We start from the raw sequence: 23,646 nt of genomic DNA on the forward strand, positions 1-23,646 counted from the left end.
GGTCAGCCACACTCCCAAATTGCTGCCTCAGTTGCCCTCCTGTCACTTCTCTAACTTTTCCGTGGAGCAGGCCTAAACTCAGGCCATTTTTTCCAGATACAGAATTCTTACTGCCAGTTTTTTGCTTTCTGCCCTTTAAATATGTCTTCCCACTACCATCTTGCTTCCATAATTTCCAGTGAGAAATTGACACTGAATCCTGTTCAGGCTCCCTTGTTACTTTTCTCTTGTGGCTTTCAAAATTCTCTCCTTATCTTAGGTATTTGACAGTTTTATAGTAGCATGATGTAGTGTGAGTCTCTGTGTTTGTCTTGTTTGGAGTTTGCTGAGCATCTTGGTATATATATTCACATCTTTTGTTTAATTTGGGAAGTTTATAGCCATAATTTCTTTGAACATTCAGTCTTCCTCTTTTTCTTTTTCTTCTCTTTCTGGTACTCCCAGAAAGTGTATATTGGTAATCTTGATGATGTCTCACATGTCTTTCCAGGCTCTGTTCACTTTTCCCCATTATTTCCTCTCTGCTCCTCTGGGTGGATAATTTCAATTGTCCTACCTTTTTCACTGATTCTTTTCTTCTGCCAACTCCAATCTGATGTTGAATCCTTTAGGGAATTTTAAATTTCTGTTACTGTAATCTTCAGCTCTGTTTTGTTCCTTTTTATGATTTCTATCTCTGTTGATAGTCTCTTTGCGTTCATCTATCATTTTAATGATTTTCTTAGTAATTTGTCCATGTTTTCCTTGAACTCTTTGAGCATATTTAGGACCCTTTTTTTTTTTTTAAGTCTTTGTCTAGAATGTCCAAGGTAGAGATAATTGATATTTAGGTTATGTGATTTCTATATTGAATTCCAGATGTGCTTTTGCTTACATTAGCAGTGAGACAGATCTCATATGTCATGTACTAATCTGTCCTTATTATTGTCTGAATAACATTGTGTGTGTGGTATTTTCTTCAAATATGTCTTTGGTTTATGAGGCTCAGAATTTGCTTTTGTATAATGCAATTATATTGAGATATAGTCACACAGCATAGAAACCATCTGATATATGCAAGCACAAGTTCATAGTATCATCACATACAGCCCCATGATCAAATTTAGAACATTTTCATACTCCAGAAAAGAAATAAAAAGAAAAAAGAAAACCCTTATCCTCCCATAATCAGGATATTTGAAAAAAATTTGAATGTAGTTTTATTGAGATATTTTCTCACACCGTGTAATCAAACTGAAGTATAGTCCGTGGTTCATAATATCATCACATAGTTGTGCATTTATTACTATGATCATTTTTAGAACATTTCCCTTATTCCAGAAAAAGAAATAGATAAAAGAAGAACCCCATATATCCTATCCTTTTACCCTTCCCTCTTGACCACTAGTATTGCAATCTATACAGTTTTAAGACTTACAATAGAGGAGGTTAACTAAGGCAGTGTGGTATTGACAGAGAGTTACACACACACACACACACACACACATACATCTGTGGAACAAAACATCCAGAAGTAGATCCATCGAACATGGGCAACTGACTTTTTTTTTTTTTTTGCATTGTAGCTATATAATCATTATCTAAGATCAAGGCTACTGGATGACAGTTCAACAACTTCAGTTATTCTAAAACACTAGACTTTAAATAGAGTTATCAATATAATGAGTCAGCAGTCACAGTCATTTGTTAAATCCCAATTTCTCAGTTACACTTCCTTCTTCTCATTTGATCTTTCTCTCAATCTTTAGGGATATCTAGGCACTGGCCATTTTAACTTCTTCATGCTGGAAAGGGTTGTTAACCTTCTGGGATAGAGGAAAGAACCTGGTTGTTATTCTGGGGTACAGGAATGAACTTAGTTGTTATTCTCGGAGAGACTGGTACCTCTGGGTTTCAGGACTTACCTGTTGTAGGAGCAATATGGAACCTTAAGTTTCTGAAAGAAAAAAAAAAAAGAACAAAACTTATTAAGATAAACTTTTATAGAGACTTAGATAGAGGCCAGGGCACTCCCTAGGGTTTTCAGGAATACTGTTGGTTGGGATATGGCGTTTTGTGGTAGTTTGAAATATCTGGCTAAAGCTTGTATAAGAGTAACCTCCAGAATGATCTCTTGACTATTTGAAATCTCTTAGCTGCTGGAATTTTATTCTGTTCCATTTCTTTTCCCCCTTTTGGTCATTCTAAATACCATGATGCCAGAGTCAGGTTCATCCTTGGAAGTTATGTTTCATGTTGCCAGGGAGACTGTTACCTCTGGGAGAAATGTCCCACATGGGGAGGGGGGAGGGAGAGAGAGACACACACATCTGAGCAACCAAAGAGGCTTTCTGGGGGTGATTCCTAGGCGTAATTACATGCAGGCCTAGCTTTGCCATTGCAGGAATAAGTATCATAGGGGGAATCCTCAAGATCGAGGGTTTGGAGGTGGTACAGGGGCAGCCAAGATCATGGCTTAGTGAGGAGTGGGATTTAGTTCATCCTCCAGAGCAGCTGGTACAGAACAACTTCTGGGGACATGTCAGTGACTGGACACAGAGTGTACACCAGTCTGGACAAGCTAGATCAGCTGCAAGCCCACCCAGAACTGTGAGCTCCCTAAGCGATGGCAGCCAGTGACCCTCCCTCACCGACTGGTTCCCAGAGGGGAAAGAAAAGAGACCTTACTAGCAGTAGGGGCTCAACACAACCAAGCTCCAGTTGTGGAATTAATTAACAAATTCTGACTATTAAAAATAGACCCACAGCTCATCTGAACCTCCAAGTAAAAGCTGAGGTTGCTGGGTTTTGCCCAAGCACAGATGGGGCAGGACTGATGGGGTAAAGAAAAAAAACCAGAGGTTTTTTTGGATTGAGCAGCATAAAATACTTGAAAGGGTCTGGGCCCTGAAGGAAAGGAGGGAGCACATAGGACCTGGAGATACATAGAGCAACATACCAACTTAAGCTCTTTATTGGCAAACCCAAGGAACGGGAGTCCTGCTCTGAAAAGGAATTTTTTTTTTCTTTTCTTTTTTGTGGCTATGTTTCTATGGCTTGACTGCTCTTTGGATACAGTGCAGGGCTTCTTAGGCTCCAACTGCCCTAGGCATGGGCAGAATTAAGCTTGTTTGAGAGTTTGTTTGGAGGCTGTGCCTTCCCCAGGAGAATCCCTCCCTCAAGTTATTCAGACCCCAGGGTCTGGAAAACTGAAGCAATTAAAGCCAATCTACAGCCTTTCCTCTGTCTCAACTGTGTCCCCAATAGGAAAGTCTGCTGAAGTTGAAGGTACCACATCACCTTATGCTGGTGGTACTTGCAGGCAGACAAAAACCACATACTGGGCAGGATAGGAAAAACACAGAGTCCAGAAGCTTCATAGGAAAGTCTTTCAACCTGCTGGGTCTCAACCCCAGGGAATACCAATGCAGGTGACTCTTTCCTCCTGAGAGGAGGTCAGTTTGGTCTGAGAAAATCTGATTGGGGTCTATAATACCTAAGTAGACCCTCCTAAAGGGGAAAAAAAAAGGCACCAGGCACCATACAGGCAGGGCAAGAAACAAGAAAGCAAGAACTGAAAAATTCTGATCTGTTAAACCGAACCTAAGCTAGAATAAAGTGAACTGAATGTCAAAGAACAGATAGACAACAAAGTCATCCAGCAAAAAAATCCTAGATAAAAAAAAGTGAGAGCCATCTCTAGAATAAACTAATTAAGGAAATTAAATGCCTAGACACCAGCCAAAAATAACAAATCATACAAGGAAATTTGCAGATATGGCCCACTGAAAGGAACAAAACTATATTTCAAATGAGATACAGGAGTCTAAACAATTAATTCAGAGTGTTCAAACAGACATGGAAATCCTCATCAAAAATCAAATCAGTGAATTGAGGGAGGATATAAGGAAGACAAGGAATGAACAAAAAGAAGAAATTGAAAGTCAGAAAAAAAATCACAGAAGTTATGGCAATGAAAGGCACAGTAGAATAGATGAAAAAATGAATAGAAACCTACACTGTTAGATTTTAAAAGGGAGAAGATAGGATTAGTGAACTGGAGAACGTGACATCTGAAATCCAACAAACAAAAGAGAATATAGGGAAAAGAATGGAAAAATATGAGCAGAGACTCAGGGAATTGAATGATAACAGGAAGTGCACAAGTATACATGTAGTGGGTGTCCCAGAAGGAAAAGAGAAGGCAAAAGGAGGCAAAAAAACTAATGGAGGAAATTATCACTGAAAATTTCACAACTCTTATGAAAGACTTAAAATTATAGATCCAAAAAGTGCAGCGTACCCCAAACAAAATAGATACAAATAGACGTACTCCAAGGTGCTTACTAATCAGAATGTCAGATGTCAAAGAGAAAGAGAGAATCTTGAAAGCAGCAAGAGAAAAGCAATCCATCACTACAAGGAAAGCCCAATAAGACTATGTGTTGATATCTCAGCAGAAACCATGGAGATGAGAAGACAATGGGATGATATATTAAAGTTACTAAAAGAGAAAAACTGCCAAGCAAGAATTCTATATCCAGCAAAAGTGTCCTTCAAAAATGAGGGGAAATTAAAACATTTTCAGCCAAAAAATCACTGAGAATTTGTGACCAAGAGACCAGCTCTGCAGGAAATACTAAAGGGAGCACTAGAGACAGATAAGAAAAGACAGGAGAGAGAGGTGTGGAGAAGAGTGTAGAAATGAAGACTATCAGTAAAGGTAAAAAGAAGAGAAATTAGATATGACGTATAAAATCCAAAAGGCAAAATGGTGGAAGAAAGTACTGCCCTTACAGTAATAACACTAAATGTTAATAGATTAAACTCCCAATCAAAAGACGTGGACTGGCAGAATGGATTAAAAAATAGGACCCATCTATATGCTGTCTATAGGAGATACATCTTAAACTTAAACATAGGTTGAAAGTGAAAGGTTGGGAAAAGATATTTCATGCAAACAACAATCAGGAAAGAGCAAGAGTAGCTATACTAATATCCAACAAATTAGACTTCAAATATAAAATAACTAAAAGAGACAACAAAGGACACTATGTATTAATAAAAGGAACAATTCAATAAAAAGCCCTAACAGTCATAAATATTTATGCACTGAGCCAGAATGCTCCAAAATACATGAGGAAAACATTGAAAACACTGAAAAGAGAAATAGACAATTCTACCATAATAGGTGGAGACTTCAATTCCCCACTCTCATTAATAGACAGAACATCTAGACAGAGGATCAATAAAAAAACAGAGCATTTGAATAATACAATAAATGAGCTAGACTTAACAGACATTTATAGAACATTACACCCTACAACAGCAGGATACACCTTTTTTTCAAGTGCTCATGGATCATTCTCAAGGATAGACCATATGCTAGGTCACAAAGCAAGTCTCAATGAATTGAAAAAGATTGAAATAATACAGAACACTTCCTCGGATCATAAAGGAATGAAATTGGAAATCAATAATAGGCAGAGGGCCAGAAAATTCACAAATATATGGTGGCTCAACAATACACTCTTAAACAACTAGTGGACCAAGGAAGAAATTACAGGAGAAATCAGTAAATATCTTGAGGCAAATGAAAATGAAAACCTAACATATCAAAATTTATGGGATGCAGCAAAGGCAGTGCTAAGAGGGAAATTTATTGCCCTAAATGCCCTTATCAAATATGAAGAAAGAGCAAAAATCCACTTGGAAGTGGATTTGTCTACTTGGAAGAACTAGAGAAAGAACAGCAAATTATCCCCAAAACAGGCAAAAGAAAAGAAATAACAAAGATTAGAGCAGAAAGAAATGAAATTGAGAATATGAAAACAATTGAGAAAATCAGTGAAACCAGAAGTTGGTTCTATGAGAAAATCAATAAGATTGATGAACCCTTAGCTAGGTTGACGAAAAGAAGAAGAGAGAGGATGCAAATAAATAAAATCAGGAATGGAACCACTGACCCCACAGAAATAAATAAGGTAATGAGAGGATACTGTGAACAACTTTATGCTAATAAACTTGACAATGTAGATGAAATGGACAACTTCCTAGATAGGCATGAACAAACAACATTGACTTGAGAAGAAATAGACAACCTCAACAAACCAATCACAAGTAAAGAAATTGAATTAGTCATTAAGAAGCTCCCAAAAAAGAAAAGCCCAGGACCAGATGCCTTCACATGTGAATTCTACCATACATTCAAGAAAGAATTAATACCAATCCTGTGCAAACTCTTGAAAAAAATTGGAGAGGAGGGAAGGCTACCTCACTCGTTCTATGCAGTCAACATCATCCTCATACCAAAGTCAGACAAAGATACTGCAAGAGAAGAAAAATACAGGTCAATCTCTCTGATGAATACAGATGCAAAAATCCTCAAAAAATTCATGCAAATCGAATCCAGCAACACATTAAAAGAATCATACACCATGACCAAGTAGGATTCATCCCAGGTATGCAAGGATGGTTCAATATAAGAAAATCAATTAATATAATACACCATATCAACAAATCAAAGCAGAAAACCACATGATTATCTTGATCAATGCAGAAAAAGCATTTAACAAAATTCAACATTCTTTCTTGTTCAAAACATTCAAAGGATAGGAATAGAAGAGAACTTCCTCAACATGATAAAGGGAATATACGAAAAACCCACAGCTGACATCATCCTCCACGGGGAAAAACTGAAAACTTTACCTCTATGATAGGAACAAGACAAGGATATCCACTGTCACCATTGTTATTCAGCATTGTGCTGGAAGTTCTAGTCAGACAAGAAAAAGAAATACAATGCATCAAATTTAGAAAGGAAGAAGTAAAGCTCTCACTGTTTGCAGATGGTATGGTACTATATGTTGAAAACCCTGAAAAATCCACGGCATAACTACTAGAGCTAATAAATCAGTACAACAAATTGGTAGGTTACAAGGTCAGTACTCAAAAATCTGTGGTGTTTCTATACACTAGTAATGAGCAATCAGAGGGGGAAATAAAAAAAAAAATCCATTTACAATTGCAACCAAAAGAATAAGTGTTTAGGAATAAATTTAAGTAAGGATACAAAAGACCTATACAAAGGAAAATACAGGAAATCGCTAAAAGAAATCACAGAAGACCTAAATAAATGGAAGGGCATACCGTGTTCATGGATTAGAAGACTAAATATAGTTAAGATGTCAATTCTACCTAAATTGATTTACAGATTCAATGCAATAGCAATTAAAATCCCAAAAGCTTACTTTTCAGAAATAAAAAAAACAATAACCAAATTTATCTAGAAGGGCATGGTTCCCCGAATAGCTAAAAATATCCTGGGAAAGGAAAATGAAGTCTGAGGTCTCATATTACCTGATTTTAAGGTGCATTATGAAGCTACAGTGTTCAAAACAGCATGGTATTGGCATAAAGATAGCTATACTGACCAACAGAATTGAATAGATTGTTCAGATTTAGACCCTCTCATCTATGGACAATTGATCTTTGATAAGGCAGTCAAGCCAACTCACCTGGGACAGAGCAGTCTCTTCAAGAAATGGTGCCTGGAGAACTGGATATCCATACGCAAAAGAATGAAAGAGGATCCATATCTTACAACCTATGCAAAAATTAACTCAAAGTGGGTCAGAGACCTAAACATTAGATCTAAGACCATAAAACTTTTTGAAGAAAATATAGGGAAAAATCTTAGAAATCTTATAATAGGAGGCAGTTTCCTAGATCTTACACCCAAAGCATGAGCATTGAAGAAACAAATAAATAAATGGGAACTCTTCAAAATTAAACACTTTTGTGCATCAAAGAACCTTGTCAAGAAAGTAAAAAGGACAGGCTACACAATGGGAGAAAATATTTGGAAATGATAAATCAAATAAAGGTCTAGTATCCAGAATATATGAAGAGATTGTTCAACTCAACAACCACGAAAGACATCTCACCCAATTACAAAATGGGCAAAGACATGAATAGACACTTCTCAGAAGAGGAAGTATACATGACCAAAAGGCACGTGAAAAGTTGATCAACTTCCTTGGCTATTAGGGAAATGCAAATCAAAACCACAATGAGATATCATCTCACACCCAGCAGAATGGCCATTATCAATAAAACAGAAAATGACAAGTGCTAGAGAGGATGTGGAGAAAGAGGCATACTTATCCACTGTTGGTAGGAATGTCAAATGGTACAATCACTATGGAAGGCAATTTGGTGGTTCCTCAGGAAGCTAAGGATCATATGAATTGTCATATGATCCAGCAATACCATTGCCGAGTGTCTACTCAGAGGACATGAGGGCAAGGACACAAATGAACATTTGCGCACCAATGTTAATGGCAGCATTACTTACAATTGCCAAGAGATGGAAACATCCCAAATATCCAACAACAGATGGGTGGCTAAACAAGCTGTGGTCTATACATATGATGGAATATTATGCAGCTGTAGGCAAGAATAAAGTTATTAAGTATGTAATGACATGAATGGACCTGAGGACATTACGCTGAGTGAGATTAGCCAGAAATGAAAGGACAAATATTGTATAGTCTCACTGATATGAATTAACATTAGCGAATGAACCTGGAGAATTTCAGCTAAGAACAGAGACCATCTGATAGGGTAGATATTGGGTAATTGGAGCTGAAGGAGTGCAGATTGTGGAACAGAACTGATTGTAAAAATTCAGAAATGGATAGCACAATACTATCTAATTATAATACAATAATGTTAGTACACTGAATGAAGCTGAATGTGTGAATGATAGAGGGAGGAGGACTGGGGGCACAAATGAAATCAGAAGGAGAGATAGATGATAAAGATTGAGATGGTATCTAGGAATGCCTAGAATATACAATGACAATGACTAAATGTACAAGTTAAAAAATGTTTTTGTATGAGGGAAAACAAAGGAATGTTAATATTGCAGGGTGTTGAAAATAGATGGTAATTGATATTTTAAAACTTTAACTTATGTGTAAGACTAAAGCAAAAAATGTTTATTTGGTACAAAATTTATAATTTTTCTAGTGTATTTCCTAATATAACTTATGTAGTCAGTTTAGTTGAACACCTTAAGTACATGGAACCTTGAACAGGGCATGAGAATTTGTAGGTTTGTCCAGAGTCGTGCCTCAGTAAATCTCAGAGTGATTTGAACAGTGAATAAAAAAGTATTTGCAAAGTCCCCTTGGGGGAATGGCAAGAAAGGGGGAAAATTCACTTTCCCTATGGGAGAATTCCTGATATTCTCACATGCAGTGGGGACAACCAAAGCAATAGGCTGAGCCCTGAATCTTGGGGTTTGTTCATATGAAACTTGTCCCTGCAAAGGATAGGCTATAAGCCTACTTAAAATTAGGCCTGTGAGAGGTGAGAACCTCTTTTGCTACTCAGATGTGGCCTCTCTCTCCAGCCTCTCTACATGGCATATGACTCCCAGAGGTGTAAACCCTCCTGGTAACGTGGGAGAAATCCTAGAATGAGCTGGGACTCAGCATCAAGGAAATGAGAAAACCTTCTAGACCAAAAGGAGGAAGAGAGCAATGAGACAAAATAAAGTGTCAATGGCTGAGAGATTTCAAACAGAGTAGAGATGTTATCCTGGAGCTTATTCTCACACATTATATAGATATCACCTTTTCAGTTAGGTGTTTTGGAGAGACTTGAGGAAAGTGCCTGAAAATGTAGAGCTGTGTTTCAGTAACCATGTCTTGAAGATGATTGTGTAATGATATAACTTTCACAGTGTGACTGTGTGACTGTGAAAACCTATTGTCTGATGCTCCTTTTATCTACAATATGGACAGATGAGTAAAACATATGGATTAAAAATAAATAAATAATAGGGGGAACAAATGTTAAAATAAATTTAGTAGATTGAAATGTTAGTGATCAATGAAAGGAAGTGATAAGGGATATAGAAAAACATAGGAGAAAGAGTAAAACATATGGATTAAAAATAAATAAATAATAGGGGGAACAAATGTTAAAATAAATTTAGTAGATTGAAATGTTAGTGATCAATGAAAGGAAGTGATAAGGGATATAGAAAAACATAGGAGAAACAGAGGGTAAAATGTATTGGATAGATGGAAATATTAGCAGTCAATGAGAGGGAGTGGTAATGGGTATGGTATGTATGAGTTTTTTCCTTTTTTCCTTTTATTTCTTTTTCTGAATTGATGCAGATGTTTTAAGAAATGATCATTGTGATGAATACACAACTATGTGATGATATTGTGAGTTATTGGTTATATACCAAGAATGGAATGATCGTATGGTAAGAATGTTTGTGTTTGCATGTTGCTTTGTTTAAAAAAAAGATTAAAAAAATAAAGAAAGATTGAGGGTTTGGCTTATCAAATTAGGAGTGCCCAATGCCTGAGAGAATATCAGGAATCCTCAGGTGGGGTGGTTTAATAGTTCCACGTTTTTCCCCAGTTCCTCCAGATTACTTTGCAAATATATTTTTATTTTCTACCCAAATTACTCTAGAATGTATCTGGGTATTACATTAAACTATACAGATTAGTAAGATTTAATTCCCTATTCTAGGCTCTATGTAATTGGGTTGGTTAAATTAGATAGCATGTTATAGAAAATTTAAATTTTAGACCAAATAGACATCTTTTCCTTTGGTCTCCCACAGAAGTTGAAGCATTAAAATACAGACAATATCATCTTTTACTCTATGTTAGCTTAGTCCCAACCAGGTCCATTACATTGGTATCTCTAATTGGAGTCTGATCTCTTTTTCAGCTCCTTTAACAATTGCTGTATGGAATAATGTTGACTTTCAGAGCTATAGAACTCTAATTCCGAGCCTCAGGTGTCCCACAGATACGTAATATTCCTGGAAACTACCAGGTTATATACACAGAGCACAACATCTCAGAATTTAGAAATAACAGTTAAACTCAGGAATAGATTGTGACCGCTGTAAGAGCTTACAATTTAGGAACCTTTATGGTAAGCCTTATTTGAACATTCTGTACTTCTTATAATCAGTTGCCCGATATGTTTTTATTTAGCACTATTCTTTATTGATGTGAATGTTGCTGGGTTGCGGTTCATAGGCTGTGTTTTGACCAACTAATTGAAGGAAGCTTTGGTGAGGAAAGGATCAGCAGAGAACCTGATGAATTGTCTTCAGGTCTAAAAAATTCTACCTTTTTATGGGACTTCATGTTTTTCTATTACTATAGTCATTTCTTTACACCATTGCTATAGACTTGTATAGCAGCTTGGGAAAACCATTATTACCACTTGTTTTTCTTATAACAGAAATTGTATCACTGATATATTAATATATTGAAGATAGGAATGAAAACTAGGACAGGCATATGGAGATGGCAAGTTTTCATTTGTAATTTTCCAATATTTGAGAATTGACTTTGGGCCTCTGTGTCTTCTTCTGTGAAGTGAAAGAAAAATCATAGCTCATCCTTATGGACTCTTTCAAGCATACACATTCAGTTATTCCTTCCTTCCTCACTCCCTCCCTCCTTTCCTTTCTCACAGTTCCTTTATGTTTTGATTTCTCTTACATTTGAAGTCTTGTAAATATAACAGTTGCCATATTGGAACCATGGACTATGTTAAGCACTTAATTTTATTTTCTCTTAAGCCTCTTTGCTAGTGTAATTGTTTTAAATTTGGAGGCTTTAAGTAAAATATTTTGACAGTCCTCTTAAACTTTTACATTTATTATGAACTTAACATCTTTTTTTATTAATTAAAGAAAAAAAAGAAATTAACACAACATTTAGAAATCATTCCATTCTACATATGCAATCAGTAATTCTTAACATCATCACATAGATGCATGATCATCATTTCTTAGTACATTTGCATCGATTTAGGAAAAGAACTAGCAAAACAACAGAAAAAGATATAGAATGTTAATATAGAGAAAAAAATAAAAAAAAATAATAATAGTAAAAAAAGAAAAGGAAAAAGAAAAAAAAGACAAACAAACAAACAGACAGACAAAAAAAAAACCACCTATAGCTCAGATGCAGCTTCATTCAGTGTTTTAACATGATTACTTTACAATTAGGTATTATTGTGCTGTCCATTTTTGAGTTTTTGTATCTAGTCCTGTTGCACAGTCTGTATCCCTTCAGCTCCAATTACCCATTATCTTACCCTGTTTCTAACTCCTGCTGGACTCTGTTACTAATGACATATTCCAAGTTTATTCTCGAATGTCGGTTCACATCAGTGGGACCATACAGTATTTGTCCTTTAGTTTTTGGCTAGACTCACTCAGCATAATGTTCTGTAGGTCCATCCATGTTATTACATGCTTCATAAGTTTATTCTGTCTTAAAGCTGCATAATATTCCATCATATGTATATACCACAGTTTGTTTAGCCACTCGTCTGTTGATGGACATTTTGGCTGTTTCTGTCTCTTTGCAATTGTAAATAACGCTGCTATAAACATTGGTGTGCAAATGTCCGTTTGTGTCTTTGCCCTTAAGTCCTTTGAGTAGATACCTAGCAATGGTATTGCTGGGTCATATGGCAATTCTATATTCAGTTTTTTGAGGAACCGCCAAACTGCCTTCCACAGTGGTTGTACCATTTGACATTCCCACCAACAGTGGATAAGTGTGCCTCTTTCTCCGCATCCTCTCCAGCATTTGTCATTTTCTGTTTTGTTGATAATGGCCATTCTGGTGGGTGTGAGATGATATCTCATTGCGGTTTTGATTTGCATTTCTCTAATGGCCAGGGACATTGAGCATCTCTTCATGTGCCTTTTGGCCATTTGTATTTCCTCTTCTGAGAGGTGTCTGTTCAAGTCTTTTTCCCATTTTGTAATTGGGTTGGCTGTCTTTTTGTTGTTGAGTTGGACAATCTCTTTATAAATTCTGGATACTAGACCTTTATCTGATATGTCATTTCCAAATATTGTCTCCCATTGTGTAGGCTGTCATGAACTTAACATCTTCAACAGAAAGAGTGACCTTCCACTTTATGTTCTTGGCTGCAAAGCAGGAATTGCATTGATAATAATTATACTCTTGGAATTAGTGTCAGGGTTCCATTGAAGAATGGTAATTATGAGATAGAGTTTGGACTCTGGACCACTGAAACTAATTTTACTGAAGAAGAAAACAGTAAAATTCATGAAAATTCCCCAGGAAAATAGAATACATGGTTTATTTTTCCTACTGAAGTGTTTTATGACTTAAAAGGAGATTGAAAAAAAAATAAAGGACATTGAACGTCATATATAAATTGTAATATGTCTAACTCATCTAGGAACGTTGAATAAAAATGGGTACTAATAAGTTGATGCAGACATTCTTTTTGAATATGCCCATTAAAATATACTTTTAAAAGATTACTAGTAGATTTAAGTGATTTTCTTATTTCCTTAGAGTCAGGCATTTTAAATTGCGTCTGGTATTACAAGGACCTTTTGTTTTCTAAAATTTGCATGTGGCAGAATTAGATAAAGAACATGTTTAATATGCCTTTCTCTTCATCTGTTTTTTGTCCAGGTGAAAGAGATACCTTAGAAAATGAGATGAAAATATTTTTGATTTATGATTTGTTTCTATTAGTTTCCCATATAATACTGCTTTGATATCAATTTGTAAATTTTTATTCCAAAAAAAGATTTCAGAATCTACTAAAATTAGAATTGGAACAAATGTTCTATTTCAGTTTCTCTAAAAATCAAAATGAGGATACTCATGAATGGCCTGTTGACCAGTAACTTAGCAAATAACATTAAAAAAATAAGATATTTAATATATTTTGTATATTATATCCATACATAAACATTGGAAAGAAACTGAGAATTCTTCTAGTCCAGTGATTGTCAAATGGAGGTGGTTTTGCCCCTCAGAGACTATTTGGCAGTATTTAAAGACAGTTTTGATTGTCGTAACTGAAGGTGGTTTGCTCCAGGCATCAAATATGCTAAATACCCTACAATGCACAGGATAGCCCCCCTCAACAAATAATTTCTGGTGCAAATGTCAGTTGTTCTGAGGTTGAAAAATCCTAATCTAGTCTATCTTCATATAATTTAGAAACTGAAGTTCTGAGAGGTTAGGTGATGCCAAATTTTTGCCAATTAGCAAGTAGGTGGGCCAAGAATGGAACTAAAGTTTCCTAAAACTCATTTCTGGGCTTTTGTCCTACATCAGTTTTCCTTATTTAGAAATAAGCAATTTAGCAAAAACGTAAGAAACACAAGGAATATTTTATTACCTGTGTTAATAAAGCAAACTCAAGCGTTTTGATATTAATGGAGTAGGAATGTAGCTATCAGAAACACATATTAAAAAGTTTTTAAAAATTCTCTTTTTGTGAATTTCTTGTGAATGAGATTTTCTATTAATGCATTAAATTGTTCTGGGGTGGCAGCTAATGCTTTAACTAATTTTTTCCCCCTTAGTTGATTATACAATAAATGTTTGAGCTGCCAACAGATGTTCTCTTTGACATTTTAAGCATCAGAGTGTAATGTCCTTGTGCTAGTTTTTCTCAAGCTTATTTGACAATGACATTCTTTTAAAATTATAAAATGTGAACATCAGCAGGGGCTTAGGGGATAAGTTTAGGGTAAAGTAGACCAGAAAAATATTGGCTTATAGGTAATTAATATCAGAAGTATGAGATTGATTCATACATATTTTTATATTTTACAATTAGGAATTTAAAAATAAGATTTATATTTATTAATAACAATATATATTAAGGGAGAGTAAAAAATCTTTATTTTATATATTACTTTGTCAAGTATGAGATGTATCACATGTCCACTTAATATTAGGGCTGATGTTGCTAAGTTAGCATCCCAAACCTGGTGCTGAATTTTATGAAGTTCCTCTTCCAGGCTGGTATCTTAGGCAGAGGGAAGAACATAAAGCTTTTTTTTCTTCTTTCCCTCAGTATTTAGTATTTCTTGAATTAGGACATACTGCACAGTTTTAATTGTTTTATTTGGTCACCCTACCTTCTTATTTTTACAATTGAAGTAAATGATTTTTAGTTTTTATGTATTCAGAATTCCCACTGTTTGACTCAAATATAATTTTTGAATATAGTTTTTCTTTTTGTTTTAAGGTTTCCATTTTTTTTATTAGAGAAGATATGCATTTATGGAACAATCATACATAAAATACAGGTATCCACATACCATCTTATTAACTCCTTGCACTGGTGTGGAACACTTGCTACAATTGATGAGAACACATTTTTATAATGTACTATTAACTACTGGCCATGCTTTCACTTAGGGTTCACTCGTTGTGTAGTGTAGTTCCATTGATTTTTTTCTTAATTTTTATTCTGTTACCATATTGACAACCTAACATTTGCCCTTTCAGTCACAATCAGATTTATATTTCAGTATTGTTAATTACATTCACAATGTTATGATACCATCTCACCGTCCATTAAAAAACATTTCCATCAATCTGAGTAGGAACCCTGTACATTTTAAGCCTCAACTTTCCATGCCCTATCCACATTCTGTCCCCTGGCAATCTGTATCCTAGATCCTGACTCTGTGGGTTTGATTATTTAAATTATTTCAAACCAGTGAGATCATACAATATTTGTTCTTTTGTGTCTGGCTTATTTCATTTAACATGATTTCCTTAAGGATCATACATGATGTTCTTTCTTATGGCTGAATACTAGTCCATTGTATGTATATGCCACATTTTGTTTATCCATTTATTGGTTGATGGCCATTGGGTTCTTTCCATCTTCTGGCAATTGTGAGTAAATGATGCTGTGAACATTAGTATGCAAATATCTGTTTGAGAACCTGATTTCAGTTCTTTTGTGCATTACACTATGGCAGGATTGCTGGGTCATATGGTGGTTCTATACTTAGCCTTCTGAAGACCTATCAAACTATCTTCCGTAGTGGCTACACCATTTTACATTGCCACCAGCAATGAATGGGTGTTCCTGTTTCTCTGCATTCTCTCCAACACAAGAGAAAATAATAATTTTCTGTTATTATTATTTTCTAAGGCAGCCATTCTAATGGGTTTGAAATAGTATCTGTTTTTTTTAATGCAGCATTATCGATATATTCATACACCATACAAACCATCCGACGTGTACAATCACTGGCTCACAGTTCATCCATTGGTTGTGCTTACAACCCCATGATCAATTTTAGAACATTTTCATTACCCAGAAAAGAAATAAAAATAAAAGAGGGGACTCAAATCCTCCTGTTTGTTTGCTGCCAGAATGCAATATACTAGAACTGGAATGGATTTTAAAAAGGGAAATGTAATAAGTTGCGAATTTACAGTTCTTAGTCTATAAAATTGTCCAAACTAAGGCACTAGCAAGAGGTTACTTTCACTCAAGAAGGGTCAGTGGGTCAGGAACACCTCTGTCAACTGGGTAGTTACCTGGCTGGCATCTGTTGGTCCCTTGCTCCTGTACTCTATTGTCTTTAGCCTCTGTTCCTGTGGGGTTTCCTCACTTTGTTTCCTCAGTGCTGGCTTCAACTCTTGGCTTCCTTTGGTTCTCTCCAGGTTTTGGCTTGCTTGACATCTCATGGTGATGTCTGCTGGGCTCCAAGCATCTCCAAATGTCTGTGTCTCTGTTCTCTGAAGTAACTGTTCTCCAAATATCTACATCTGCTCTCTCTGTTGGCTCCAAGTCTTCTGTTGTTTTGTCATTTCTGACTCTCTCCAAAATGTTTCCTCTTTTAAAGACTTTTAGTAAACTAATCAAGATCCACCTGGAATGGGTGGAGTCACATCTCCATCTATAAAGGTCATACTCACAATTGGGTGTGTCATGTCTTTGTGGAGATAATCTAATCTAAAGTTTCTAAGCTACAATATTAAATCAGGATTAAAAGAAATGGCTGCTCCTACAAGATTGGATTAGGATTAAAACATGGCTTTTCTGAGGTACATAGTACTTTCAAACCAGCACATTTCACCCTCTGGACCCCCCAAAGAACATGTATTTTCCATATACAAAATATATTCACTCCATTACAATATCACAAGAGCCTTAAACCATTTCAGTAACAATACAAATACAAAGTTACAACCAATACAAAATCTCACCAAAGTCTCTTTCAGACATGGTCTGTTCTAAGGCAAAAATTTTCTTCTGGGTCACGGACCTGTAAAACTCAGAATAAGTTATCTGCAGCCATTATACAGAAGAGGGACAATCATAGTATACATAGTCCCATTTCCATAAGGAGAAATTGAAAGGAGCACAGGGGTCATCAGACCCATATAGTTCCTAAAACCTGTAGGACAAATTCCATTAGATTTCAGTCTGAAAGTCGTTTTTCCTTGTGGCTTTAGGAAATGGCAGCCCCATCCTTCCCAAGGCGTATGCAGTGGCTTTGCTCTCTTCGTATTTAAGTGTGGAATTTGCAACATTGGAAGATATTGGGAGAGCACCTTTTCCTTGGCTCCACCCTCTTCAAACATCAGTGCTGCATCTGGGCTCCCTACCATCTCTAGGACACATGTTCAACCTGTCCAGAACAATGGGGTGGCAGCCAGGCTCTCCTCAATCCCCAAGGAATATGCTCCACCCTCTCCAAGGCCTGGGGCACAACTCTTCTGGAATATCAAAGTGGAAGGCCCACCCTCTGGTCTGGGGCACACTCTCACCCTGTCCATGTGTATGGGTTGGTCTGCTCTCTTGGTCTGAGGTTTCCTGGCTCCAGATCTTAGGCTCCATGGTTCTGCCTCTGAAGACGTTTTTCCTTCAGTTTGTCCCTTTTTTGTCCCTTTTAGTCTAGATTGGCAGTGGTTTGTTTATACAGATTCCACAACATTCTTGTTGCTTTTTTATGCAGTATATGGGATCATAACTGTCAGACAATAGGATGTTCTACAAATATTTTTTGGATGACTTTTTCTCCAATTCCATTTTTTTCTGAAATGGCTGACTGCTTCTTTGTTTACTTAAATCCTCACCTTGGGCCCTATTCACTGGGGTCTCACTTTCTGGAAACCCAGAAATTCCAGAATATCAATTTCTGTTTTGTTTGTACATAAGAGTTCAGTTCTAAACTTCCTTTCTCTCACATTTTACTGTAGGCTTCAAGGAGCAGCCAGGTTGCATTTTCCACATTTAGTTTGGAAATTTCTTCTGCTAAATATCCAAGGTCATCACTCCCAAATTCTGCTTTCCATCTATAAAGGATGCCTTCCTTCCAATTTGGACACGTTCATCATTTCCATCTAAGTTCTCATTAGAGGTATCTTTCGAGTTCATGTTTCTACTAACAGTCTCTTCAAAGCATTCTAGGCCTTCTCTATCAAAATACTCACAGCTCTTCCAGAATCTTCCCCTTATCCATTTAAAAAGTTGTTCCAAATTGTTTTTTATTTACAGATCACAGCAGCACCTTACTTCTCTGGTACCAAAATCTGTGTCAGTTTGCAAGCTGCTGGAAATGGAACAGCTTTTATGAAGGGAATTTAATAAGTTATATGTTTATAGTTCTAAGTGTATAAAAATGTCCAAACTAAGGCATCTAAGGAAAGATACCTTAATTCAAGAACACCATTGTCAGCTGGATAGTCATGTGGCTGGCATCTGCTGGTCCTTTGATCCTGGGCTCCATACTTTCAACCTCTGTTCCTCATTTTTCTTTTCTGGGTATGGCTTTCATCTCTTGGCTTCCCTTGGCTCTCTCCAGGTTCTGGCTTGCCTAACATCTCATGGCGACATCTTCTAAGCTCAAAGCGTCTCCAAACATCCATGTCTCTGTTCGGCATATGTGCCAGCTCTGCTCTGAAGTTTCTGTCAGTTCTTTTGTTTCTGGTGGCTCTAAAGCTTTTTCCAAGATAATTTCCTCTTAAAGGACTCCAGCAAGCAACCCTGTTGCTTCCTGTAGAAACGGAGATCGAAGGATATTAAGGAATGATGAGAAAGAAAGAAAGGAAGAAAGAAAGAAAGAAAGACACAGACGGGCTCAGGGGGTCTGAAGCTTGAGTTTACTTCAGACAGACTTCAGACAACTTTATTCTCAACCAGATCCTAGTTATATACCACAGGATGTCAATAGATATGCAGGCATTTCCTGAGGGAGCAAGATTCTTATCTCACAGTGTCCTTCATACTTAACATAACTGTTTTGGGTAAACATTCTCTTCCTCCTAGACTGCTCTACATAACAATCGCCACAGTTTACCGCTGCCATCCCGAGGCCAGCAGCTTGCAACAAATTCTGTAGGTCTTGCTTTAAACTCTTGGCTTCTACACAACCCCACCTTGAATGAATGGAGACACACCTCCATAGAAACCATCTAATAAAAAAGCCATACCCAGAATTGGGCGTGTCATATCTCTGTGGAGATAATCTAATCAAAAGTTTCCAACCTGCATTGTTGAATCAGGATTAAAAGAAATGGCTACTCTCACAAATTGGATCAGGATTAAAACATGACTCTTCTGGGGTACATGATACTTTCAAACCAGCATACCTCCTATACCCCTTCTCTACCCCTACTATTGAACTGTAGTATTGATGTAGTAAATTTGTTACTGTTGATGAAAGAATATTAAAATAATACTGATAACTATAGCCCATAGTTTGCAATAGGAACATTTTCCCCCAAAACTTCTCTATTACTAACTCTTTATAATAATGTCATATGTTTGTTGGTTCATGAAAGAACTTTTAAATGTTTGTATAGTTAATCATGGACATTGTCCACCACAAGATTCAGTGTATCACTCCCATGCTTTAATCTCCGGCTTTGCTTCTGGTCACATACATGACTCTGGACTTCCCCTTCTCATCACATTCACTGATGAGCACTGTTAATTATTCTCACAATAATATGCTACTGTCACCTCTGTGCATTTCCAAACTTTTAAGTTCAACCTATTTAAACATTCTACTTATATTAAGCAACTGCTCTGCATTCTTTGGCATAATTCTATATCTTGGTAACCTTTATTCTATATTTTATGTCTATGAGTTTATATATTATAATTAGTTCATATTAATAAGATCATAGACTATTTGTCCTTTGTGTCTAACTTAGTTTACTAACATACTGTCCTTCAGATTCATACGTGTTGTTGTGGGCTTCAGAATTTCATTCCCTTTTTTTTTTTTTCTGTAAACAATTTTTATTTAAATAAGAGTTTAAATATATTACATAACATTAAAACTGAAGGGGGGAAATCCAAAAACCAGTTTTATGCAACATGGTATTGGGCAGCTGTTGCTAATAAAATGCACGCTCTGCAGCTACCTACATGACCAGTACATCAGTTTGAAATTTTGTTCCCTTGTCAGAAGTTTATCTCTGATTCAAAGTTGGCTCATATTCTGGTGGCTCTTCATTTGGACAATTGTGAGCTAGGATATTATGTCTGATTAAAAAGAACAGAGACCTTGGTGGCAAGCCAGATGTCCTATCACCTCACTAGAGGGAAGGTGACCTTTCTAAACTCTGCCCACCTCATCAACTTGGAGACACCAGATCTTTCTTTTGCTACCATAAGGCTCCCTTCTTGTGGTACTGCTGCTGTGGCTGTCTTACCCATCTTTTCTCAACTCCACCAAGGGCTGGTCAGGTGGTGACATTCTCTCAGGGAAGGGAACTCTGCAGATGGAGGGCCAAAGAATTTCTGGGCAAACATTGCTGTCTGTGAACTTGGGGTTCTGGGCATGGCTGAAACATCATGTTATTGCTTTGTTTTGTGCTAGACACTGTCAGGCACCTACTACTCCACCTCTGTTTAAATGAGGGACTTGAAGACTAGACAGCATGGCTCTTTTCAGTTTATTGCGTGAAGAAGTTAAACTAGTCCAAGTTAATAGTGGACCCCAAATGGTTACAATATACAAGCTATGAGGTTTTTAAACTTGTGACAAAGAACAGAAGGGAGATTTTCTACTCATTTCAAGGAGATCCGCACTTAAGCTTCAGTGAGCCACAAACATTTAAAACCCATGAACCTTCACCTGGCCATCCTTAACTAGTCCAGTCTCTACAAGGAGCTGGCATATGGTCTTGCTGTGGTTACTCTGTAGCTGAATCATATCTCCATATTCTGGATGCTCAATTATAGTGCCATTGCAGGCAAATTTCTTCTTAAATGCCTTCATTAATTTCTTTTATCATAATCATCAGCGATCTCCTGGACAGTGGTGACAGTCTTCCTGCTGTTTCTTTGTTGAGTTCTTATATGGATATAATCCTCAGTCCCAGCAGGAAGCAGGCCATCACCCTTACTTGTATTAGCAAAGGGGTTGAAAGAGTGGAGGTTCTAGATAGTGGACATAGGATATGATTGCTTTTCCTTGGTGGAAACAGCCTATAAAAGGCAATAGGAGAAGTCAGGCAGGGGGGATGGAGGATCAGGAAACTAGGGGACTCAAGGGGGAGGCTGCTGAGTCCTCAGGTGCAGCTCAGTGACTGGGGCCATTGTCTCTTAATATGGAATAATATTGCATTGTATGTATATTTATTGTGGTTTCAGTTTGCATTTCCTAAAGGCTAATGATGTTGAGCATATTTTCATGTGCTTTCTGGCCATTTCTGTATCTTCTTTGGAGAGATAGATATCTCTTCAAGTCTTTTGCTGATTTTTTAATTGGGATGTTTGTCTTTTTGATATTAAGTTGAAGGAGTTCTTTATATATTCTAGATATTAAAACTTTATCTACCATGTGGTTTCCTAATATTTTCTCCCATTGTGTAGGTTGTCATTTTACTCTCATGATAAAGACCTTTGAAGCATGAACATTTTTAATTTTAGTGAGGGCTCATTTTTCTTTTATTGCTTGTTCTTTGGATGTAAAGTCTAAGAAACCATTGCCTAGCACAAGGTCCTGAAGATGCTTCCCTACATTTTCTTTTAGGAGTTTGATACTTCTGGCTCATATATTTAGATCTTTGATCCATTTTGAGTTGATTTTTGTTTATGGTGTGAGGTAGGGGTCCTCCTTTTCCTTTGCTCCTTTGTCCAACATTAGTTGGCCTTCAATGTGAGGACTGACTTCTGAGCTCTCAGTTCTATTCCATTGGTCTAAATGTCTGTCTTTTTGCCAGAATTATGTTGTTTTGATTACAGTGGCTTTGTAATAAATTGTTTCCAATTTCAGCCATCAGTCATGGGAGAATGGATGCATTAGGTTTTAAAATTAAGTAAATAAGCACTAAATTTTAAAATTAAGTAAAATTGGAAATATATTTTGAAAAATTTTATATGGATTGAAATTATTTTATTTTACTTTTTATGTATTAAAGTTTTAAGACAAGAGGTCTAACGTAACATTCCATTTACTAAGAAGACGAATCCTAAGGAGAGTTTATAAATGCTGTTTATGTTGATAAATGCTATATTTCTAGGTTGAATTTCAGATATTGAGTGACTTCCTGCCATTCCTGGGTATGGCAGACCTGTATATAAAGTTATATTGGAACATGGTAACATAACTTCTATCATTATGTATTTAGTACTTTTCTTTCAGATATAATAATATTTTTCAGAAGACTGTAGGAATCCCTTTTGGACATGGGAATGGGAATAAAAAACATGAAAAAATACAGTTAAAAATTTTGTGATTTTAGCAAATTTGAAAAATATGACAGTGGTTACTCTTTTTTCTTCACCCCTTTCATTTTCATGCTCCAGTTCTGACAAACAGATGGGGAAGGGAAGGAGATTTGAAAAAAGTCTTCCTTTTATTTTTCCTATATCTAACAGTTTAAATGAGTGGGTAAATGAAATTGATTTGAGAGTTTTGATAGAAAATGGCAACTGAGACTTCTGAAAAAAGAGGCGCAATTGAACAAAAGCAGCTTCTTTTGTGTAAAGGCCTATATCCACACGGTTGGGGCGGATGGGATTGAGGACATTGTGAGCAAATGTTGGAAATTGGAAAACATATGGACTAATGGTAGAATGAAAATGAAATCCTGGGTAGGGAGTGGGGCAGCCAAGTACAAGCCTAGTTTACGTTATAGAATTACCCAGTGGCTCAGGAATTGGCAGTACCAGATACCTCTGGGAATAGAGTGGGAGGGACATGAGGCTTTAGGATAAGGAGCATTGATTGAAAGTCTTTTAAAAAAGCCCTGATATCTTCAACTTCCTTCATCTGGTAGAGTCCTGGAGGCTGTTATTCCATGGAGAGGGCAAAATACATCTTAGATGTAAAGTAGGCTGGAAATGTAGCCTTTATTCTAGATGGATATTGTTCTGGTTTGCTAGCTGCCGGAATGCAACACACCAGAGACAGATTGGCTTTTAATAAAAGGGGATTTATTTTGTTAGTTCTTCAGAGGAAAGGCAGCTAACTTTCCATTGAGGTTCTTTCTTACGTGGAAGGCACAGGATGGTCTCTGCTGGTCTTCTCTCCAGGCTCCTGGGTTCCAACAACTTTCCCCGGGGTGACTTCTTTCTGCATCTCCACAGGCCTGGGCTGAGCTGCAAGTGCTGAGATGAGGAATGCCGAGCTGCTTAGGCTGTGCTACATTGCGTTCTCTCATTTAAGCACCAGCCAATTAAGTCAAATGTCCCTCATTGCAGCAGACATGCCTCCTAGCTGACTGCAGATGTAATTAGCAACAGATGAGATTCATGTACCATTGGCCTATGTCCGCAGCAACAAAACTAGGTATGCTCACCTGGCCAAGTTGACAACTGAATCTAACTAAC

At 36.7% G+C, this 23,646-nt stretch overlaps 1 protein-coding gene and 1 pseudogene across 9 annotated transcripts in view; one reads left to right on the forward strand and one right to left on the reverse strand.

The window, feature by feature from the left end:
- BCKDHB (branched chain keto acid dehydrogenase E1 subunit beta) overlaps positions 1–23,646 on the forward strand; it is a 406,736-nt gene that overhangs the window by 121,964 nt on the left and 261,126 nt on the right. The gene's annotated exons all lie outside the window — the stretch shown is intronic.
- LOC143684894 (eukaryotic translation initiation factor 1 pseudogene) lies at positions 20,924–21,264 on the reverse strand (annotated as a pseudogene).

Source organism: Tamandua tetradactyla, chromosome 5, assembly GCF_023851605.1.
Source record: "Tamandua tetradactyla isolate mTamTet1 chromosome 5, mTamTet1.pri, whole genome shotgun sequence".
Classification (NCBI taxonomy): domain Eukaryota; kingdom Metazoa; phylum Chordata; class Mammalia; order Pilosa; family Myrmecophagidae; genus Tamandua; species Tamandua tetradactyla.